Here is a 21,730-nt window from a genome sequence, read left to right as displayed (position 1 = left end):
CAATCTCTGCTGCAAAAACCATAGTACCTAATTTGCTAAAAGAACTTGAAAACATTCAAATTATTCTCTCTTACTGGAGTGCTGCTATAGAGAGTTAAAACAGACTGATACATAATGGTTTTATTTACTTTTTCTTTTGATGTAGGAAGTTACTTAGTTTTTGCAAAGTAACTTACTTTTCACAGCAGTATTCCATGCTGCTGTTCTATATATCTGTCCTTTCCCTTTCAAATAGCTAACCAAAACAGTCAGTTTGGACAAGGCTTATTTAGGATGTCCTTTCCTCACTTAGGTCAATTCTCTGAAGAAAATGTGTAAGAATTTGGTTCCCAAGACAACAGATTTCTGAAGATGTAAAAAAACCAAAAAGGCATCATTCACCACGCACCCGCTTCATTTTTCATATGTACCAAGAACTCCTGAGAGAAGGCCAAGAGGAAACCCCCCACTAATTCTGTGTTGGGGGCACCCTAATGCATGCTGAGCTGGCAGAACACTCCTGCCACACTGGAAAGCTGCCAGGGAAGCACCCTCTGGCCAAACACAAAAGTACACCCCAGCCCTGTGTTCAAGCACACACAGAACCACAGAATCACACTGAATAAACTGAGCTGGAAGGGACCTCCAAGGATCACCAAGTCCAGCTCCTGGCCCTGCACAGCACCATCCCCAAGTGTCACACCATGTGCCTGACAGCATTGTCCAAACACTTCTTGAGCTCTGCCGGGCTGCTGCTGTGAGCACTGCCCTGGGAGCCTGTTCCAGGCCCAGCCACCCTCTGGGGGAATAAACAACCTTTTCCATATACCCAACCTAATCCCCCCAGACACAACTTCAGGCCATTCCCTTGGGTCCTGTCACTGTCACCACAGAGCAGAGATCAGTGCCTGCCCCTCCTCTTCCTCTCATGAGGAAGCTGTGACTGCAGTGAGGTCTCCCCTCAGTCTCCTCCAGGATGAACAAACCAAGTGCCCTCAGCCTTCCTCACATGGCTTCCCCTCCAGACCCTTCACCATCTTTGTTGCCCTCTTTTCAATGCCCTCTAATAACTGAATCTTTTTTATATTTTAAAGCCCAAAAGTGCAGAGCAAAGAGCAAAGCAGAGTGGGACAATCCCCTCCTTGCCTGGCTGGCAATGCTGGGCCTGATGCCCCCAGGACCAGGACAAACTTGGCCCTCCTGGCTGCCAGGGCCACTTCAGGGCTTTGCTTACAGTACATGACCTGCTTTAAAATGCTAGCCCTGTAACTGTCTCTCCAGAGAAAATAATCTTACTTATGCCTCACAAAAAAACCTAACAAATGTGTGTTTTATCTGAAACCTGGCATCTCATCTATCACTGTCAGTCCATGTCAGAAAACACGATTTCCATGTTATGCCTGCACGCATGTCCCAGGAAAGTTTGGCAAATTATTTTGGGCCTTTTGCCATCTCCTTTTAACTAAATATGTAAAGGAAAGCACAGAAATCTTAGTATAAGATAAGTATAAGAAAGCACTGAATATAAACAGTAAGTCATATAGCATGTTGGAACAAACACAGCTTTACAGAATATTTTTAGAGACAGATTCAAGGCTACAAGGGCGTTACAAGGAGAAAATGATTGCCACAAATCCTAAAATCCTAAAAATAGGAGGGAAGTGCCTAGCCATGTATTTGCAGCCTGGTTTTATTCACAGTAACTGAACAGCATCTATATATATAAATTAACAGTATCTATAATCCTTCCTGTTGAGAATCAACACTGATATCATTGATACTTACACAAAACACTGCTCCCCCTTTCTATCCTGGCCTTGCCTATCTTGCTCGTGTGTCCTGGCTCAGCTTCCCTCCCACCAGAAATGCCACAGCCTATTGGGAGGGGCTGGTACAGCCCTCCAAGACAGTCCAGGATGATTATTTTCCACCATTCTCTCCCACTTTATGACAGGGACACAGGCCCACAGCCATTCCTCAAGAGGCCCCGAGAGCAGCTGCAACCACTGTGCCAACCCCACTGTCCCTTCCTCACACAGAACACAGCTGCCAAGGTGTCAGAGATCAGGAGAACATCTTTACACTGACTACTCTTAGAGAGGGATCAATACAGGTTCCAGTGACAGCCTTACTTGCATGTGTGGGGCAATGTTGCCTTGTCTTTGTTTTGTGATACCAGCTGCATACATATTATGATCCATTCCACACTCTATGTTCAGTTATTCCTAGTTAATTGTGGTATTTTACCTTAGTTTCTATTCAATCTATTTTGTTTCTGGTCATTGCTTCAACTGGGAAAAATGTATTTCCTTTAAAATCTTATCCTCCATTCCAAATTGTTTGTTGCCACAATCTCCATAAACTTGGTGTCATTTAATATTGTTATTCTCTATTTCCACTGTTCAAAAGGCTGAGGAAACTAATGGAAAAAATCATAAAATACTCATTCAGTACATCCTTTCTAGCCCAACTCTGCCACTCAAATGGGCTTATTCTTGCTTCACCTAGCCTATCTTTTCATAGATTAGTGAGAAGAATATTGGTTGAGACAAATTCAAGCAGGATACTAAGGTCAATATTTATAACACCTACTGCAAGTCATATAACTCATATGAGTTATATGAATATTAGTGACTCATACCCAATTCAAAATTATCATTTGTATTACCATAGTGCTTAAGAATCAATCTTGAACCAGAAGCCCACTAGGATAGGCACTGGATAAACATAAAAATCCACCAGGGGATTGCTGACCTATAGAGCTCACTACCTGAGTACTAATAAAGCAAGAACAGTGCACAAAGATGCAATAGAGCAAAAGGTGGAAATAAGATGAGCAACAGCATACCCCAAAGCTTGGGAATGCATACCTGAAAAGAATTATGCTAGAAGAAAAAAAACAAGCAAATACCAAATTCCAAACACTGGAAGATGTTCTTAAGAAATAATTTAATGTATGGCAGACAAGTAGATTTGAAAAAAATACATGCATAGCTTTTCTGGTGTAAGAGGCAAAACAGATAGAGAACATAAATTTATTAAATTGCTAGTAAAACCACTTTATAAGAGGTTCACTCTGTTTCACTCTTATTATTTAGAGGCCAGAAAGGGCAGTGAGAAGGTGAAAAGGACCTTGCAAGCTAAGACCTGCATTTACATTGTATCTGATGCAGCTAGGAAGAGGAGTCACTAAAAATGTACACAGAGCCTTCAAATAATTAAGAAACATCTAATTTTGCACGAGACTAGACTGTTCTTCCATTTATTATTCTTTTTGAAGTGCTTCACATCATTTCTCACTACTTCATTCTTTTATTCTGATCATATGTCATGCTTTGTTCTAATTATGATGCTGTTGGGACCCAAATATTGATTGCTTCTGTAACTATCCTCTGAGCATGACAGCTAATTTCACATTCCAATCCCATGTTCCTCAAAAAAAGAAAAAAAGAAAAAAAAAAAAAAGTCAGAACAAAACACATCTGTTAAGGTTCTCTAGGGGTCTCAATCCCCACTGTTCCCCTGCAAGGTCTGGAGGCATAAGTGATGCCTCAGTCACCACTGAAGTTCTGTCCTAGGAAAACTGGGGTTAAGTCAATTTGAAATCTTTTATAAACTGGATACTAAAAAGTCAGACACAATATTAAACCACATTTTTATATTACATTTATCACCAAGACTTCTCAGCTTCTCCAGTATTTCAACCAGGGTTTAGAGACACACATATTTTCATATGTAATGTATATGCCAAGAAATTTTCTAGCTCCTTTTTCTGTTTTAGAAGGTATTTCTGTGCAGTCAAGACCACTTAAGCTTTCCTCTTTTGTGTCAGTTCCTGAATACTTTCAAATACAATTCTTCACATCTTTATGATGAGCATCTAAATTGTTTTCTTATAGCCTGAAGAGAAATTAAGTTCAGCAACTACTGTTATTTCATAGGGAAACTCAGAATACCTCATCAATAAGTTTCACAATGAACAGCAGGTCTCAATGCACAGGCTCATCATAGGCAAAAGTCACTGTCAATATAACTGAGAAACATTTGCACATGTGAGAGAGGATATAACCTGAGAGATCTAATTAAAGGGAAACATATAAATAAATATTGTAATACACTTTAAAATTCTAAACCATATTCTGCCTTTTATTGCCTGCAAAGACCTCTTACAAAGCAAGTACACTTGCAGGACCAGTATTAAATCAAGTTATATCAGGCTATTGTCTTCTTGGCATTTCCCTTTTTCTCCTAAAAATTTTTCCTTTGACTCCTTTCAGTAGCTGGAGTTATTTAATATATTTATGAATATTTAAACTAAAATAAGATAACAAAATCTGACTTTTTCTATGTTGGAACTACTTTTCATCAGGTATCAGATTCCAAATTTATCTTTACCATACTATAGCTCACATTATAAAGTTATATGAAGCAACTACTTGAAACAATGACCCACTATATTTTAAGATTCATGAGCTGCTTTGTACCTTGAAGTATATCAAGCATCTTAAAAGTGTTTGGAACAGAATATGTCAACCTAAAAGCAAATTGTAGCATCACAAAATACTAAATCATCCTCTTTTTTTTCCAAAATGTGAACTGTGCTATAATCATCAGAATTTATTGATTCTACAAAGGGGAGAAAAGTTATTTAACATTATTATGGGAGAAGCTAGTAAGTAGAGAGACTACTTTTCAGAGATTTCCACTCATTTTGAGAGGTTTATATATAATCCATATATATATATATACACACACACATATATATTTCTATGTATCTATATCAATAGATACATAGGTAGATATGTCTCCCATGCATCAGTTACAGAGCAAACCATCTATGCAATACATCCTTTCTCTTCCTATATTTTTAAAGTGTGTTTTCAGATTATGATATAGATTTTAAAATGGCACAAAATTTCATATCTGCTTATTGTTAAAATCTCAGTTGCTTTCACAAATTGTCCCACTATCACCTGTATATAAGAGATGTAACAAATGACAGTTTTTCATTTAGATGAGGCGTGTGATGCCAATGGAAGTATTAACATTTATGGAACATTTTTATAGAGAAAAGAATGTTAAATTACACTGCTCATGCATTCCGTCTGTTTATAATTAAAGGCAAATTCATGGATGCACAAGATCATATTCTGCCACCAGTGTATTCATCAGCAATGCAAACATTTAGTTAATTACATAATAATGCATTCTTCACTGGCAGTTAGTAGCAGAAGAGAAGATTCCTACTTTAATTTCCTTATATTGCCATAATTACCATAACCTTTCAGAATAACCAATTCCCTCTAAAATATTACATTCATCTAACTCCTCTGTTCCTCTGTATGGAAATCTGAGGAAGACCAGCTTGCTCATTTGTGCCTACCTGGGCAATGTCACACACCCAGGGCTGGGTACTATGCATTTGTTCCACACAGACATGAAACCCGTGTCCAAAATCATAACCAAAGGTCAGTGCTGGTTGTGTTTGGCTCTGTCTGTGCAACTAGAAAATGGTATTACAGCCAGCCAATGCCACATTCCAGGAGTGCAGCTTTGGGCACAGTTGGGTTGAGCCATATGGTGCCTCATGACTCGATTGCACATGAAGAACTACACAGCTTTGATTTCCGTCTTTACTACAACCAACCCAAGCTCAGAGGTTTCTTAATTGTGCCCCACTGATCAATTCATCAAAGCCCACACTTGGAGACAGCAGAGTTGTGTTTGCAACTCAGGTAGGAAGCAGACATGTTGTTAGAAAGGAAAATACATACACACAGGCTCATCATAATTTGTCTAAATGTTCAGCAGGGGAGACCTGTGTACCTGTATTTCACACCAAGACAGGCTTACTTCTCCTTATCACATTCTGTGCTCTCAAATTCTTCTTTCAGGAATCAAACAAACAAAAAAAATAAAGCCCCTACTAAAGAAAAATTCTCAAGAAAAATTACAGATTGCTGTAAATATGACCCTTTCAGTGACCAACATTACTTTATGCTGGTACACCTCAAATACGTGCAGTCTACAGAGAGAAAGGGAAAAAAAAAAGTGTCAGGAAATTTAATTGCCAACAGGATAATTCTCCAGGAGTAGGAGACAACTAGCAAGCTAAAAATAGGTAAATGATAAGTGGGCCTAAGTGACCTAGGTAATTTGAAGAGGAAATTGCAGCTAAGTAAAAGGGGGTAGAAAGCTATTAAATGTTTTTCTTCTTTTGAGGTTAAGGAATAGCATAAACAGAATGCATTTTTTTCTATTAAGCCATTTTGCTCATAGTTTTATAAAACTGGGAAACATAAGATTTAAAAGATATTTGTAATCTGCTTGACCTTCTACACATATGTTTATTGCCAATCCACAAACTGAATATCTCTTCAATCAACTATAAAAACCATAATACTAAAAATAAAATTGTTTAACACTAGTTTCCTCCCTTTGGCTAATGGGAAAAACTAACTGAATAGCTTTGTGTGGTATAGAAGGTCATAATATAGCTTAGGGCTCTGAAGTGTAGAAGTTTTTCAAGTGTATTTCCATTATTTTGTGAGGTGTTAATAAAAAGCATCTACTGTAACAACAAACAAAATGTAACAGTCACAGTTTCTTGTAGTTAACCTTTTTTTTTTTCTATCACATTCAACATAGGATTTTTATGTGAAAATGAGAAAATTAATTTCAAAAAGGCAACTTCACCATCCCAGATTCTCAAGGAGAACAGGAGAACAGCTTGGTGCATTTTCATGCAGAAAGTAATTTCTGCTTTTATGGTCTAACTTTACTCCCTACAAGCACTTTTTTTTTTTTCTTTTCCCTTTTCCCTCCACTGATTGATTTTTATGACGCTTTTGAGCATATTTAGTCAAGTTTATACAATTTATCCATCTTCCATTTCTCTGAAGGAGACAATGGGTTTCATCCATATTTGGGTTGGTTATCAAAGAGTGGGGGGATTGCCAGAAACAAGGTGGCATGCAAATGGCTTTGGGGTTGGGCCAGTTGAAGGAGATAAATCACCACACACCAGTTGCTGGCCCAGCCACTTGGTAGCTGGGCATTTTGTAGAGATAAATGTATCTGTCCTCTGGGCTCTCCTCCCTCCTAACACACTGAATTCCCTCACAGCCCAAAAGTGTGCCGGGTGGGTGTGTTCATTCCTCTGTCACAGATGGAGCCTCAACACAGCCTCCAGCTTTTGGATTACTATTTCTGTGCCTATGAGGGCCATTTTTATTTTATGCTAAATGTGGTGCCATTAATATCTCACTATGGGAAGTGATTGTCATTTCCTGGAAAAAAATATTCTTGAATATTCTAATGCATAATTAGCATGAAATAATTATGAGAGAGTAAAATAAGAATTACTATTCTGGGCAAACCAAGGGCTCTTCTAGGTTCATACAACTCTGATAGTGGCCTGTTCTCCTTAAGAAAAGAGTATAAGGATAGCACAAGTGTAAAATGGCACAGTGCTTCTGAATAATGCCCTAATCTCCATGAAATTATGGTTAGAAATTTCCCAAGAAACCTTCTGTTCCTCAATGTTCAGAAAATTCAGGATGGGCTTAGATTTCTTGCTGATGTGATCCAAATTCAAAAATAAAAGAAAACATTTTCTAAACTTCACGGAGACATATCTGAGAGTCACTGTAAACAGCTCTGTGTGGTGAAGTCTCATTCAGGGCATATAAATGCTCAAAGGAAGAAGTAATATAAGCTTCCCCTATTAAAGTGCCTTTTCTTTATGCAAACTAATATTAAATCTCAAATGTCATTCAATCATCTTGCCATTCAGTATAATGAAATCCCTCTTCAAGCTTTTGGTTGTTTCTATCTGACCTGAATGATTCTGAGCCATCAGTAGTTTTGCCACATCCCTTTACCCGATAATCATCAGCTCAATAGAAATTTGCATTCAACCCCACTGCTAGCTTCCCTCTGTTGTGTAAAATGACCTCATTTCTGTCCTTTTGTTTCTTTTCTTACAGCAGCTTTGTGAAACATAAGATCTTTTTAATTTTGTCTTTTTGAAAGAAAAAAAATGTTTATAGATACACACTTTTTTTTGTGTTTCAGTCATACTTATGTATTCACAGAGATTCTTTTGAAGAAGCAATGCAATTATGAGGCATGACTTTGAAAACTATATTGACTCTTCTCCATTATATCAGATGGATCCACATGTCTAGTAATTTGAACCATTTCTGGCAGAAAGAGAAATAGACAAAGTAGTTTAAAGTATTACCAATATTAGCATCCTCCTCTGGATACAAGGTTGAAATCAGAGTACAAAGCAATTGATGGCTTAAAGTTTATAGTTAAGTCTCTTCTGAACCATTGCTTACTGCAATATTATTTCTATTATAAGAGGTGACTTCTAGTGCCACTGAAATCAAGAGAGATGCTCAGAATCACACTGTGTGAAGAAAGATATTAATGCAGAGGGCTTCCTAAGTTCCCTGGTAGGGAAGCAAGCAAAACACAAAAAAAAAAATTGTTTAACTAATAAGCCATTGCCTAAATTTCCATGAATGCCCTTGTGGAGAGCATGCACAGCCTTCCCTTTCCACTTCTACTTTGCCCCAGACAATTTACAAACCAGAACTTGGTGGCAAGGGACAAAACAAAAACCACCCTTGGCTTTTAAGGTGATCTGTTTATTTCAGAAACACACTGTCTGGTGAAAACCAATGACAACTTGACCAAAAAAAAGATGAAAGAGGAAATATTTGATTGAGAGACCCATGGCATCCCTAGACTAGAGATCATCACAATTAAGACTAGATGTGGCAGGTCATTTGGAGAGGAGATCATGGATGGAGACAGCCTCCAAAGTGAAATATTACTATGCAGAGCCCAGTTTGGCTTGGCAAGACCTTGGGATCACCAATTCTCCAAACACCACCCACACCAGCACCCTCATCCCATTCCCTTGGGCCCCATGAGAGACCCTGAACCCCTGACTGCTCACGGTCCCTGGTGGCTGAACATGCTGTGGGGATCTGTGGTAGCAGGTCAGCACATGAACGTGCCAGTGTGATTTGTGTTTCCATGACTATGAAGGCAGTCATCATATTAGGCAAGATGAATGTTTTGTATGATTAAGACATTACTAGTAAGATATATGACAAAAACCGGAATATTGTTCAATATGATTAAAGGATAGTGTAACTCCAGATGGCTTTTATTAGTTATTATCCAATTAATCAGTCAGCTTCTCTGCAAAGTAGTTAAAGGTGCAGCATTTTATTGGCCTGCAACACACACCCTTTACAACCTGATCATCTAGCAGCCAGCTATCATCTAGATCACTAACTTATTTAGTGCTTGTGACCTAGGGAAAAATGCTTCACTGATTGCTTTAATTGCAACTTTCTAGAGATGTTTTTTCCTGTTTTCCAGGTTTTCATATAATTCTCACTTCATAAGCATATTCTTCAGTTTTAACTGCTGCTAGGAGATGCATCACTTAAACTTCACTCTTTTAATATGGTGTACTGGAGTAAATATACATATGGTACACTATAGGATATAATATAGTATAATCTCTTAATATAGTATACTAAACTAATATCTGACATTTTCTGTATCAAAAATAGTGTGGCCAGCAAGACCAGGGCAGTGATGGCCCCTCTGTACTTGACACTGGTGAGGCCACTTCTCAAGTGCCATGTCCCGTTCTGGGCCCCTCACTACAAGAAAGACATTGAGGTATTGGAGCCCAGAGAAGGGTAACAGAGCTGAGGAAGGGTCTGGGGGAGTTGTGCATGTTCATCCTGGAGAAAAGACCTTATTGCTTTCTGAAACTTTTTTCACTGAACGAGTTGTCAAGCATTGTAACAAGGAAGTGTTGCCCAAGGAAGTGGTGGAGTCACCATCCCTGGAAATCTTCAGGAAATGACTGGATGTGGCACTAAGTACTATAGTCTAGGTGACATGGTGGTGTAAAAAAGACCAAAAGTTGGGCTTTTTCAGCCTTAGTGATTCTATGATATCTTTCACAGAAATAGGTGACAACACAAACACTAAATTATCCTGAGTGAATAACTGAATAACCAGTACAGACTGCACACACCAACTCAAACGCTGGCTTATTTAAGTAGAAATTAAAAGATCAAAAAATGTCAAAAGAAACACATACTGGGTTCTTTCTCATAGGCAAAAATACAAGAAGGAACTGTTTGGATGCTGCTTAACTATCCAAAAGCATGAGATGAGATGGTAAACAGCATATTTGATAACCTTATGTAAAGAGGTTGTGGTTCACCTTGATAGGTGCGTTGCCTTCTTCTTTTGAGTTCCTTCCTCATCTTCTTTTCAGCATAGCTCCTGTTTCTGACCTTAAATATCATCATTTGAATTCAATTTGTCTTGATTTGTTCTATGAGGACACCACTTTTGAATGCATTTTGAATGCATATTGGTCAGAATTATAGAAGACCTTGCTGTCTACTAGCCCTGTGTATGGCCCATAGCTGAATCAAGACTTGCCTTTCCTCCCTCTGTGCACTCTGACCAGTTGCCTTAAGAATGGCTCCCTTTAAGTTTTATATCTTTTGCAAACACAGCATTTAAACATTCTGTGAGAAGGTGACTGAGATTTTTCAGCGCATTTTGCCTGAACTTCCTCAGTACTTTAGTCATTGCTATGAGGGTGGCAAGATAACCTTTCATCTTTCTAAGTAGGGATTTTTAATGTTTCATGCAGTAATGGAATACAATCCTGTAATGGAACCCTGTTTCTACCTGTGGTGATAAACTGTGTTGCTTACACCTGATTGCATTAGATGTCTCATGCCTGAGTTCCTTCTACAAAATGCCAAATGGGCCTTTAGATGATTTTTTTCCCTCAAAGAAAATCAAATCTTGACTTAAAATGCCAATTTTCATATGATTGTTGACCACAGAGAAAAGGAAAAAAGACAACACATTTGAAAATTGTCATAATATATTTTTTTCAGTTCAGGACTCAGTTATTAGAAAAATATGCAGAACATTCGTAGCTTCTTTCATGCACAGACACAGCCTCATAGATTGTTTCATCCTGCGGCCAAAGAATAGGCCAAAAAATAAATTAAAAAAAGAGAACAGTCTCATTTAATATGTTTTTAGAACTGTGTCTTGGTCAATACTTACAGCTTTCAATAGAATTCCAAGTGGAATTACAACTTATTACAATTAATTATTACTATTCTCATGGAGTCATGTCAGGTTTTGCTTGTTGGGGTTTTATTTTAATGTAAAGGATATTATTGTTACCAATAGTTTAGGATATAGAGTAAGACACACACATATATGTATATTTTATATGAACTTATTTTTATATATGTTTAAAACTGTACCAGACTGAACAGAAGAAATTGCTTGTTTCATCCTTTTCCGATAAAATCATAGTTTCAATAGAACCAACATCAAGTACTTGGGCATACAAAAAGCATCCTGTTTTTAAATCAGCAATATATGCTCACACTAATATTGGCAGGATTTAAATGTGATGGGCTTAAACTGGCAAATCAATCAAACACACTGTGAAAAGCAAATAGAAGAGAAAAATGGCTATCCTGTGCAATAACACCTGTCATGTACATCATTGAAAAAAGTGGAAGTACAGCAAAGTCATTGATATGAGCATCAATATTTAATAAGACTGGGATACAAAAACATGGGAAAAATAAGATGTACCAGAGCAGGGAAAAAAAGGATTTTTAAAAAATAACTTTAATAATAATAAAGCTGCTTTAATAGTTCTCTAAGCAAAAACCAAATAGGGTGTCTATGTCAATTTTGCCACTGCTGTTGATTAATAACTGCAGCTATCATGTACGGGGTGACAGTTCAAAACTCCCAAACGTAAGGTCAGAGAAACAGTGGAGGAAAGCAGCAATAAAAATAACAGATATTCTTGAAGTGTTGGTCCAGAAACATTCCTAAAATCTGATGGAGCCACTTCCTATGTAAAAGGCAAATATGAAATGTCCTATGTAATTACAGTTATTTGCAATCACTTAAAAATAAGATTATTGTTTCTTAGTAAGATCATCTTTCATAATGTTACTTCTTCATGGCAAGTAGGACCTAAAATATAGGCAATGGTTTAAAGAAATTAACATCAATAGAAGTTGCATTTGATTAAGGTGTAATATCACATCCATCAGCAGACCCTTTGAAGGAACTGAAAATCTTTGTACACAATAAGGATACCTCAAAGCATAATTTAAAAAGTAATACACAAAAATACAACTACTTACTGGACTGGGGTGGGTCATCTCAGCATCACCAAAACTGATACATCAATACCCCAAAATGCAATCTGTAACACTGATGTGGTCTGCCCAAAACTAAATACTTTGTGGTTTGAAGAGTTTTCTTAGTTTTGGGTTGCCTGGCAGTTTTATTACCCCTAAGGCATACTTTTAAAAAATGTTTTATGCATTTAAACACATGGGAGGAATTGCCAAACCTCCTGATGCCAAAGACAGACTATAAAAAAGGATATATGTGTGAGAGGCACAAATTGCACCCACTGTCTCAGGCAGAGGGGGCTTAGGGAGGGTATGGAGCAGGGAAGGGCAGGAGCCCTCTGGAGGTCCTACCCCAGGGGTGCAGGTGAGGAACTGGGCTGGTGACAAGTTTCTCCCTTGCTTTCAGCTTCACTGACTAACAGGATGTGGCACTGACGCAAGGACAGATGCTGGATCTGTTTATGTGATGCAGAAAGATCAGAGCAGAGAGATCCACCAGTCCTAAATGTACAAGCTTGCACCTGCTCTTCTACTCTCTTCATTGATCCTGAGAGATGTGATTAATCTTTTTCAGATAGGGAGAATGGTCAATATTATTTGCTTGAACATCACTACGTTTCCATAACATTCAGACAAATGTGGACAATAGCTCAAAATTTTTTTTCTCCTGGTTTTATTTTTGAACTTCCAAAGTATAATGTGAATCCACTGAAGTCTTATTTGTCTGCATGAAGAGTTTTGCTTTGGAGATTCTGAAGATGATTAGATGTAATAGTAATGAATTCTGAGCACGGAAATGATGATGTCTAATGCCAGCAACAATCATGCAAATTTGTAAATGTTTACAAATTCACAAGCTGACATATGCACCACTGAGACCAATATTGTAGTGCTATATTTAGCTTGTTCCTATTCCTCTCTCAAGATACAGATACAATAATAACTTCAAGTGAAAAATTTTATTTAGATTAATGTATTTTACCTAAACTGCAACAAAAAAGGATGACAGTTTGAATAGAAATCTAGGAGATGCAAGGCCAAATGGGAGGAGGAAAAGGTGAAAGGTCTCAATAGACATAACTTGATTATTTTTTCCCTTAGTAAAACATATTACAAATGAAAGTCTAGTGCCCTCTATTGCCAGCAGCGGTGATTACTTTGCTCACTTGGCACATCTGACACATTTCAGGGAAGCGCTTGTAATTCTACAAGGGTCCATAAAAACAGGAACGCAAAGCCAAAAAATTTTAACATAATAAAAATGCATGTATTTTAGTCCCCCTAATTTGACTAATTCATTCAGAAATTTCAGATTTCATTATACAATACTGCATCATCTTAGAAGTCTTTAAAAAGTAGTCTGTATTCACTCAGACATTTCTAATGGTGAAAGTGTTTTGTCATGCAGATGCTCGTTGTTTCAGATAATACACGTGCACAGGTGTTAGAAGGGGAGTCATTTTTGTGGAAAACATTTCAAGCCTTAAAATTTTATTTGGAAAAGTAACATAACCTTTGCACCTGCAAAAAACGAAAAGACACTGAGAATATCTTCACAAACTTCTGTGGCCCTACTGCAGCAGTGACAGATTTAATTCTCTCTGATTAATGGGGATTTCCTCCAAGGGCTGCTGCACTCAGGGGCAGGATGTCTGTGGCACCAGAGCTAGGGAATGGGATTGGAGATGGGCATAGTTCTGCTGGAGAAAGAGCCCATTTTCCCCATGGAGAAGCTGCTCCTGAACTGTAGCTGGTTTTGAATTTATGCCCACTAAGGCAAAGCAGAGGAAACATGTCAGGGCTTGTACAGTCATGGGAGCAGACAGAAGCCAGCCTCACTTGCAAGAAAAAGGTCTTTTGAGATACACAGCCAGCAGCCTCCGCTCCACCAAAAGATTTGCAGATAATGAGGTGGAAGGGGAAGTTTCACTTATCATCAAAGTGAAAATTAATCTGCTCTCCAAAAGATGTCTTGTTAAACTGCAATCATTTAGACATTTTCTGGGGAAAATAAAAGCCTGCAACAGGCAAAGTTGTAAAGTCTCCTGGTAATGCGAGAATGTTCTGGAGGAGAAATTTTAGAAAATCACTTCCCTTCAGGTACACAGAAAAAAATCTTCACTGTCTGAACATTAATTTAAATAATAGCTTAAAATGCAACCACAACCAATATAGAGATATTTTGATTTGCTTTTTTGTTAATGTTGAACATCCATCTTTGTGACTTTGAAGCCAAAGCCAAACCTATTTTTCTCCTTTCTACTTTTTAGTAAAAGGGTTCTTTTCTCTACCAACAATTTGCAAAGCATCTCCAGCTGTGTGACAGCCACAGTAGGTCACGAGGCTTGGGCTTCTGATGTTACCAAGAACCAGAAAAAAAGCAAAATCCTCCCTCTTAAACACTACTTTGATTTTGTCATGGTGCATTGTGACACCCCACACCTGCTGGCGCTCCTTGCTCTCACGGGAAGTGGTAGCAGAAAAATCCATCTCCAGTGCTCAGGCCCCTACACTGGGCAAAATTAAATATTTATAAATAATAAACGGATCATTTAGGGAGATACTTTCTAGGTATTTTGCCACTAATAAGCTAAAATTGATTTTTAAACAAATTATAAAAAGTCAATAAGTTAGTAAAACTGAAAGCTTGCATGAAGTTGCTATGTGCAAAATTCAATGCATGAGGATTTTTTCTGTCTTTAAACTGTGCCTGTTTCTGTTCTTAGTAGTGTTCTGTTCATGAGAAATTATTTGGTCATATTAAAAAACCTATAAAAATATATTAATAGTTTAAGTAGTATAGTATAAGTTCCAGAATGAAATTCTAAGTAAAAGAAATAGCAATATTGCCATTGATAATATCTTAAAAAGTACAATGAAAATAATTTTTAGTACGTTTTTGTTCCAAAGGAAATTTAATTGAAGCATAATTAATATTTAAATAACAATTTGATGTTTTACTGCATCATAAGAAAATATGCAGAATATAGAACAGTAATGGGCTATGATATAGATATAGATCAATGTAAATCATTCTGAGTATGTGTATTGCCTGATACTTCCTTATGTATTCTGGAGATATCCAAAAAAATAAAAAATGTCTTAACACTTAGCAATGCAAATGTGTTTTCTACACCAGGTTTAAACACCATTTGGTTTCAAAAGCTTTTTCTTTAATGATACAAAGTGGAAATGATGGGCCTTTGGTGTGTCCTTGAAAGATGTATTATAAAAAGGTTATTGGCACAAGAAAGTCTGGGATTTTAAAACAGGATGTGTCCCAAGGGGAGTGTTGATCACACAGAGCTGCAACTCAAAATTTAGAACTATTAAATTTCCATGAGAGCTCTGGTTATTTGCCATGCTGCAGCAAATAATTGGGCTCCCACATTAGGAAGCTGTTCTTTCTCATCACTTTTACTGTAGCACTTAGAAACGGCTGGCAACAGACATCAAACAGAGTAATTAGGTACTTAGGATGAATAAGTATCAATCATGGTCTCTAACCAACAACAAATAATACCAACAAATAATTTTTTTCAGATTTATCACAAATTATACAATTTTAAGCCTAACAGGTTTTCTGAGAGTTTTCTTTCAAAAGAAAAAAAAAAATCTGAGGCTGCTCACAAGGTATTTTTCATGTTTAATTTATGAACTGAGCTAACATCTACCATACTAATTTTTAATGTGTGAACTTTAAAGAACTGATAGAGGTTTTAGGACAGATACAATTTCAAAATTTTACAAACAGTCCATCTTTTGTTTGCCCTGAAATCAATGTTCTTATATGTGATACCTGATCCTCCTTTGCATGTATCTCCAAATTAGTGCTTCTTAGATGAACAGACCACAAGTTTCTTTCTGGTGAAATTCAGCAGAACTCTAATAATCTAATGACGACCTAGAGCTCAGCAAATTTGCATTTGTCTTGTTTTTCCAACAGGCTTTTGTGCAGTCACTAAGTTTTCTGTAAATGGCTAAAGCACCACAGCTATCCAAACAAACTGCTCTGAACTTCTCTACAATGACACCAAGTTTTGTTCTGCAAAGCCAGCACTGATGTAACCTCTGGAACTCAATTCTAAACCTGAAATTCTACAGCACCAGCACACCCTACTGATAGCTTGTATCACCTGGAACAACTAGGGATCTTTTCTGGTCTCATAGACATGCATATGCAACTACTGTTCTGATTTCAGAAAATACAATATACCAGCAGACAGCAGTGCAGCTTGAGCACACTGATCAGAATCTCAGAGTATAGGATCTAATTCTAATTTTCCTACCAGTCATCCACTCATCTAAGCAGCTGTCTTTATTTGACATATAGGTTAGCTGTCAAGAAAGCAGTTTGGAGAGAGCTAATATTGAACATTTTAATCTGTGTTTTTGTGATTTGTTGCCAAACTCCAACCCTCCCTTCAGCTCCTCTACTTGGCTATTAATTCTTGTCCAGAAATATTGCTAAAGACAGATTATTCACAGGGGTAAAAACATTTTCATGGAAGCAGACTCTTTAAAAAGTTGACAAATGAGACTATTCTTGTCTCATTTGACTCTTCTTCTCCACATAACTTCACCCAGTTACTCCCATCCCAGAGTCTGCACAGAAATCACTTTTCTGTGAGTCGCTTTAAAAATTTATTTTAATTTGAAGTCATTGTGAGTGATAGCATGGAAAACTGAGCAAGGGTGTAAGCAAATGCAGCACTGCAAATTTCTCAATTGGATGTCAGACTTATGGCAGTGCTGTCTCTCTGGACCTCAGCTGTTTGACACAATTCCTCAGAAGACCAGCAAACCGTGCGAGTGTGTCAGTCACTCCTGCTGGCTGATGTGCAGAAGGCACTTCATCTACAACAACAAGAGACCACTAAAGAGTCTTGAATAATGTGTATTTCAGCTTGTCCATGAGCTCAAGAAGGTGAAAAGAGCTGAGACCATCACCACACCTGCCATGATATAAGCCACATACAAACCCTGAGTAATCAAGTTGTTTTAACTGCTTTGCAGTTCAACTAAACCTGTAAGCAATGCCCTCTTGTGTGGTCCCTTTATCCCTGCATATAACACTTGACTGAACAATTTAGTTGCTATTCTAAACAATTTCATTAGTAAGAGGTGCATTTAATTTTGCTGACTCTAATTTACTAGCCACATATATTTTAAATGAAACTGTCAACCTTACTTTCTTTGGCATAGTTTGCATCATTATTGTATTTCTTCACATGATCACACAAGAATGGAATCTAATTCCACAGTCACCATACAAAGAACTGTATCATAATCTGCCCATAAAAAGGTGCCATTTTTCACAACTTAAATTGTCCTCAAAAAGGAGATCTTTGTTTTCCATAAAGCTAAGTAATGCAACATTTGGTATCCTATTCATCTATTTTCATATTCTGATTCTTCGATAGCAAAAGAAAATCAAAGCATGAGGTAATCGTAAAAAATTATCCACTTTTTTCCTCCCCAAACCTAATGTGCTTTATTTTCTGCCACTTGTTCCTACCCAGTTAGAGATTAATCATTACAGTGTTTACCCAAAAAAATACACTGTCATATATTATGTCTTCCTTGACTCTGTAGTGGAACTTTCTATTCGTTTGCAGCAGAAATGTGGAAAACTTACTTAAACCTCTGAATTTGCAGGTGATTTTATTAACATCTGTTATTTGCTATCATAGATTAAAACACTGAAAGCTCCTTCAAAAACTATTCTGAAACCCACTTATAGGTTAAGCTTTGATTTCAAGCTACCCATAAGGGTATACCCTAAAGTTCAAGCTGCCAAAGTTTACCATTATTAGCTCATGTTCTCCTCTGCACTAGCAAGATGCATCTACTGCTGACAGTAAAATTGTCAGCAATTTGAGACACTCCATAATTAGGGAACAAAAAATTGTCCATATTTCTTTAGTCAAAGACATTTACTCTTTTCTTTTTAGGGTTGGGAGTTGCTTTTTTTTTATTTTTTACCTTTTTTTTTCTGGAATTTAGCATTTTCCTTATAGAATCAGTTTGCATACACAAGTTCTTTCCTGTATGCAAGTAAAGAGTATTCCCACCTTCAGTAGCACTTTTTGTTTTGAAGCCTATTATGCAATGAATGAAACAAAATGTGAAGCAACATAAAATCATTTATAATGGGGTACAGGCACTGTTAAGGTAATTGTTGTGCCTGTTCCCAAGTCTCAGCTGAGAGCTGTCACGCTTGCAGGACTGTGACAGATTTGCATTCTCCCAAAACACGCAGTTCAGCATTTCAGTTATACCAAATTTTAAAAGTTTGTATCTGAGAAAAAACTGACATACCCAGGACCAGACATATCTCTAGTGGGAGCTCTAATTACAGTTCTATTATTAAAAACTAGGTTATAATACTTTCCTTTAATATCATTTTAATATCATTATGTGCACCCTGCAGAACTTCATTATTTTATAAATAAACTTCATCTGAGGTCAAAAAAACCCCTTCTTTCTGAATAAAATGATATTAAATTATTATGTTCCACATTTAAAAAAAATGCTTTAAGCTTTAACTTATTTCATGCCTTTTAGATGGTAAACCAAGAAGGTTCACTCAAGAAAGTCACGCCCCATGTCTATGACTGCAAAGGGGAAAAGAGAGGTCTCTTGGATTACCTTCTCCCATTTCTCTTATACTTTAATGTACTATTTTATCTCACAAACACTGAAAGCCAACTTTTGGCCCTTCCTACTGAAACTTTGATTTTCTTATAGATGAGTCAAATACTGTAATTTTCAAGACCCAGATTTTCTGCATAATCCAGTTTCTGGCTAGCAAAAGAAGTAAGAATTAGAGAGAAACCTGTCCTTTTGAACAACTGTAGGAGAGACCTGCAAAATTTATTTTCCCCACTGTTTTGATTTAGAGCACCCTACCCAACTTGCTAAAAAAAGCCTGAAGAGAGACACAGCCCCACCCATAGCAATTAAAATATTAGTGACATTTCTGCTACCTTTTCCTAGATACCTTTTCACAGACTTGGTAACATTCCAGAGGTTTTACGTTCCGCACATCTCAGACAGAAAACTGTCAAGATTGTGTGGCTGAAAGTTTGTTATGGATTTCATGGTAGGGATTTGACTCCACAGCTAAGAGGTATCAGGCTTCACTGCTAAACTTGAGGCATCTGAGTGAAGCAGCTCCACATGATCCAACTGAAATGTCACTGTGGGCATGGCCAGAGGAAGGACAACTCTCTTCCCCCACAGGTAAAAATTATATGTGGGTTCTCAAGTTATGCTGATGGCACATAAATTAGAAAATTGTTTTTTGCAATTCTTTACAGCTTCTCACATTTAAAAGCATTATTTGTATTTACATCACAAGTTATGTGAAACAAATTGCAAATCTGAGTGTTTTGAAAGCTCAGTGTAAGAATAAATGCACTGAGACACAAGTGCTCTAGATACTGACTTTTGGGAGAGTAATGCAGCTCTTTGGGGAGAAATACACTATACATCCAACAAAAATGAAGATTTAGAATATTTAGAAGTGGGTTTTATTTTGACTATATAAAAATGGGGGGTTTTGCATATGGAAGGTAGTGGATGAGAGAGAATTATCTAACATAATTTCATTTAACCCTAAATATTTTACAGTTAATTAGTGACCTGGATTTCACTTTTCACAAATAAGAGAAATGAATTATGTCATACACTTCTCTGTCTTAATTCTAACCCTGTAGGCTAATCTACTCGAGACAGCACCCCTAGAACTACATAGGATTGAATGAAAAGCAATTCTGCAATGAAAGTAATTCATTTAGCACTTTTACAAAGCTAACAATGATGAGAAATCACTAACAAGGAGTAGCCTGCTAACTGAAATCGATTCCACAGCTAGAAACAGAGATGGATTTGAACCACTGCAAACAATTCAGGAGAAGAGGGATAAACTAGTTTTTACATGGAAATCCACCTTCTTGTATTGAAGGCCACCTCTCTGAGCTGTTAGAAGAGGGAGAAACACTGTCCTGGGACTATACAGCAAGACCTCCTGTGTTTCTGTCCTAAAAACCTCAGAAAGAAGTAATTTCTTCAACATTTAAAGAGCAATTGTTTTTTGACAGCTGAAATAAGAACACCCTGTCCAAAAAACCCAGGTCATGCTTCAGGCAATTAAAAACTCGAATCATAATGCTTAGGTTTTTCCCAGAGCCCAAACGAAATAGAGAGAGATTAATACTTTTACAAATATATGTTTACAAATGCATTTTCACATGCAACTAAAAATAATGTTATAAAACTCAAGTAAAAAGTACCTAAACACCATTAAACTACACTTAATAAAATTAGAATTGGAGGAAAGGCCTCTAGATCTTTGAGATGAATGAGTCAAACCTAATATTAAAAGCATGTGTTGATAGATATTTTCCAAGCCTTTCATAATTCTTGTTATTCTTCTGCAGACTTGGTCCAAGTTTCCTCAGTAATTGCAGCTTTGCAATTCCACAAAACAATCATTTCTGAGAAAACAATGCTCTAGGAGTATTACATTTTCTTTAGATATAGAAGCAAAACAGTTACTCTTCATTTTCCGCAACCATTTCTGTGACCATAAAAAGGCCTAACAGGTAATACATTTCAAATTAGGCTATATCAGATGATGGTTGCTGTGGCTACTTATTCATACATGGAAAAGCAAGATTACAAAGTATTCGAGCTAAAATCTCACTGTTGCCAAGAAAAATAAAATAATTACATCTTTCACCCTCTATGAAGCACTTCCATTATCACAAAGATATTAAAGTTGCCTTTTTTTCTGCAATAGTACCATGTTGTGGATTCATTTTGTTTGTGATTCAACACAGCTCCCAGAGCTTTCATTTCCTTCATTATTACCAGCCCAGCTATCCCCCCGTTCTGTATGCAGATGTTTTACTGCTGTCCTAAACATAATACTCCAGAGCTGTCTTGTAATTCATCATTCTTCAATACAGTATTTCATCCTGATCCAGTCCTTCAAATTGCTGGACATCACTGCTGTAAAGATGCCGAGCACAAATGGGTGCTGTCTAAATCATTTGAATCAGTATTAGAAAATGCTCTAGACCACAGAAAAAGCCTATGGGACTCACTGATGGACTAAACCAGTGCTAGGCAGGTTTTCAACATTATGGTGGTTGTATTCAGATTATCCTATTCCCTTTTTTTAATGAGTAGAATCAGATGGGACACAATCAAAAACCAGACATCACAGCTACTATTTCATTGTTGTCTATTGCCTAGTAAAATGACAAATGATAGGACTGATTTGTTTTATTATTACTGGCAAATAAATTTGAGTCATTATCCTCCAGGAATTAAAAAAAAAAGTTTCAGCAAATTAATAGCTCATGCAGAATTTTTCCTGAGTATTAAAGATAAAATCATTATACACTGCCAGAAGAGCATGCTTTAAATAAATTAGCTATTTGGTCTTATTTTTCGCCACTCCATTTATGATCTACCATTCTCAAAAATAACTATATCAA

General features: G+C 37.0%; 1 protein-coding gene across 3 annotated transcripts in view; it reads right to left on the bottom strand.

The window, feature by feature from the left end:
- The window catches only part of DMD (dystrophin), a 1,044,614-nt gene that overhangs the window by 847,012 nt on the left and 175,872 nt on the right, over nt 1–21,730 (bottom strand). The window lies entirely within an intron of this gene.

This window comes from Molothrus ater, chromosome 2, assembly GCF_012460135.2.
Source record: "Molothrus ater isolate BHLD 08-10-18 breed brown headed cowbird chromosome 2, BPBGC_Mater_1.1, whole genome shotgun sequence".
In the NCBI taxonomy this organism is placed as follows: domain Eukaryota; kingdom Metazoa; phylum Chordata; class Aves; order Passeriformes; family Icteridae; genus Molothrus; species Molothrus ater.
Note: the sequence above shows the minus strand (reverse complement) of the source record. Positions and strands in the feature narration are given on the sequence as shown.